Source organism: Octopus bimaculoides, chromosome 14, assembly GCF_001194135.2.
Source record: "Octopus bimaculoides isolate UCB-OBI-ISO-001 chromosome 14, ASM119413v2, whole genome shotgun sequence".
Classification (NCBI taxonomy): domain Eukaryota; kingdom Metazoa; phylum Mollusca; class Cephalopoda; order Octopoda; family Octopodidae; genus Octopus; species Octopus bimaculoides.
This window is the reverse complement of record NC_068994.1, coordinates 29445710-29448955: the sequence shown is the minus strand read 5'-3', so window position 1 is coordinate 29448955 and position 3246 is coordinate 29445710.

The following is a 3246-nucleotide window of genomic DNA, read 5'->3' as shown; positions in this document are numbered from 1 at the left end:
CTTAATGATAAAACGTCATTTTCTGAAACATACTTGACGTCACATGGTGTCACGTGATGACGGGGTGTTCTGAGTCCAAAGAGATGAACTCAATATCTCATGTGACCACCGTTAGCGTTGATTACCGCCAGGCATCTTCTGTTCATTGAATGCTCCAAACGACTGATGAAGGCCATGGAGATAGCAGCCCACACTCTGTTAAAACTTGCAGTGAGTTGTGCCGCAGTTGTCGGCCTTGGACGGATATCATTTAGCCTTCTTTGGATTTCGTCCCACAAGTGCTCTATGGGGTTCAAATCCGGACTTGGTGCAGGCCATGGCAGTGTTTGAATGTTGTACTGTTGGAGGAAGTCTGTTGTCAATCTGGTAGTATGGGCACGGGTGTTGTCGTGTTGGAACATGTGATCCCGATGACGGGAAAAGTATGACACAGTGTAAGGCCTCAACACTTGGTCAATGTAGCGAGCAGTAGTTTCTCCATTGCCTCGGCCTTGGCCGATCTTTTGGAAAACTACCGGTCCAAGTTTTTGGTTGAGTGCAATCCCGCCCCATGCCATGATGTCCTGTCTTCCCCATGAGTCTCTTTCCACCACACAGCCATCGGCATGACGATCTCTTCTTCTCCAAACCCTGGCTCTGCTATCTGCTACAGAAATGCAATATCGACTTTCGTCAGAGAAGACTACATTCCTTCACTGCTGATATCGTGATTTCTGACGTTTCTGAGCCCACTGCAGACGTGCCCGTCGATCACAATTTGTAAGGATGGGGCCTGTTGCCGGACGCTGACAAAACGGATTGAACGATCTCAGCTGGCGGCGAACTGTCTCTGTACAAATGGGTCTGTGGTGAGTCACTACGGTCTGCCTAGCTAATTCCGTTGCCCTCCGGAATCGGTCCTGCAAGTGCTGCCGGTGCAGGTGGCGAAATTGACGTGCCGTTGTAACCCTCGGTCGGCCACATAGTGGCCGACCATCCGTGCTGTTTGTGGCATTCCCTCAGTCGCTCAATTGTCCGAATATTGTAGTTCAACTCATTAGCAGTGAACCATGGACGTTGACCAGCATGGAGACGTCCGATGGCTTGCTCCTTCTGATTTCGTGTCAGTCTTGGCATGCTTGCTGCGTTTGGGAACCGAATTGATTCTTTATTGCCCACAGGGTGTCAGACATAGAGAGGACGATACAGTGAAATGGGACCGGGATGAAAAAACATTAATATGGAAAAACGAATAAAAATCTTGATAACAAATTCGAATGAAAAACAATACAAATGACAAACAATGAAGTAGGGGACGGGTTCTACTTTCGGCCCCGCAAGCCCCGGTCCGCCACTGCTATCTTTGGGAAGACTTTCAGGACACTCTTAATTGGAGACGTTTACTCCTACCATTCTTGCTACAATATTCCATCTTTTCTTGTATACATCCGGCGACAGGCACTCCTTCACCCTTATCTTCCTTTTTAGAGGAAAGGATAGGAATTTCACCAAACCAAGGCTGGAGATAAAAGTGCCTGTCACGATACCTTTCACACGGGTCTTCCACACGACCTCTTTCGAACTAGCTACTTTTGAGGGCATACCACCATTTGTTGTTTACAACGGTGCTACACAATGCCCTCATAATTAACTCCATAATCCGACTCCTGTAGTCCTCATTAGTCAAAAGTGACTTGTTGAGTTTCCAGTAGCCGGGTCCCTGTCTATGCATCTTAACTAAATCAAGCATACAGGTCAGAAATTTGTGATCACTGTAGCTGACATAGTGGAATTGTGGGCGACTAACTAATTCCCTAATTAGAATTCTATCTAATTAAGATCTAGCCGACTCATCGCTATACATCCATGTCCACAATGGAGCGTTTGGGTCGTCTAGTCTACACGTATCTGCTAGCTGAAAACGGTTAAGCAGATTTAAGAAACACTGATCACTCCTGCTAACATTAGAGACAACGTAATCCATGCGTGCGTCGAGTATTGCATTAAAGTCCCCTAACATAATTATAGAATGAGACGAACCAAGAAATTTCTCAATGCTTCAAAAAAAATCGGCTTTACCTGCACCTTTCGCAGGGGCATAAGCATCAACCAACCTGAAAGACTTACCGCTGTACGTCACATCCGCGACGACCAACCTTCAAATATTCCGGAACAGACTGCGTTTGGCAAACGAATTGATTTTATTCGAGCCACAAGGGCCTTATATAGAGGGACAATACAAAAGACGGGACAGGCAAAACAAATGGGGACATAAAATACAAAGCGATGAATGGGATGAGTATATAATACATGAGGGTGAACGTCTTACCTGAGCCGTGCCCCCAGGCAGTCGCGTTTTACTGTTCATATAACTTTAAATTTTCAGTTATTAATCGTTTTAATCCTTTTTACTTTTATATAATATATGGCGATAGTTCTTCGGGGGTGGGGGGAGTTATACCTAACCTTTAACCCCAGTGGAAGTATGTCTTTTAAAAAAGCTTCTTTTAGTGTGTTGTACTGTTGTATGTCTATTAGGATGCTATTCGTTCTTTGTGGGTAGTTTGGGGGTTTAATTCTAATAATATTTTAAAATTTCCTTAAACTTTTTTCAATTGCTATGTTTGTTTTTGTATGTCATTATGTATGCCGAGTTTGTCCTTGTGGTTTGTCTGTGTTGTGTGTTTGCCTGTGAATGCTTAGTGGGAGATTCTTTTTCGGGGATGGTAGCAGTGGTGTATGTTGTGTGCGTGCGTTGTTCTCATCGGTTGACTGTGTTTTGTTTTCTGGTGTGTGTTTTGTGAGCAACTATTCTTTTTTTTTTTTTACATTGTGTGCTTTTCGGTGGTGTGCTGGCTTTATCTCTTTCTTTTTACTTCAACGTATTCCTCCTCGGAGTCCTCGGTTATGTCCTGGTACATTGCTTCTTGGGTCTGTTCCGTGGTTTTCGCGGTAGGCTCACTCCGGCTCTCGTCTGCTTCCCTCCTCTCTTCTTGTACATTTTTGGGGCACTTCATTTTGATGTGCCCCTTCTGGCTACAACAGTAACAGGTGGGAGGTTTCCCTTTCACTGTTACTGACAGTTTTGTTGCATCAGGTACTTCTATGCTTTCAGGGACCTCGTTTAGGTCCGATTGGGTGGCCTGGATAATTAACTCCAGGCCGTAACCCCAGCAATTTAACTGTTGAGTCTTGGTTGCTTGTATCGTCTTCGCTTCCTCTTTAGTACTGGCAAGTATGGCTGCCGCTATCCAAATCTCTTGGCGG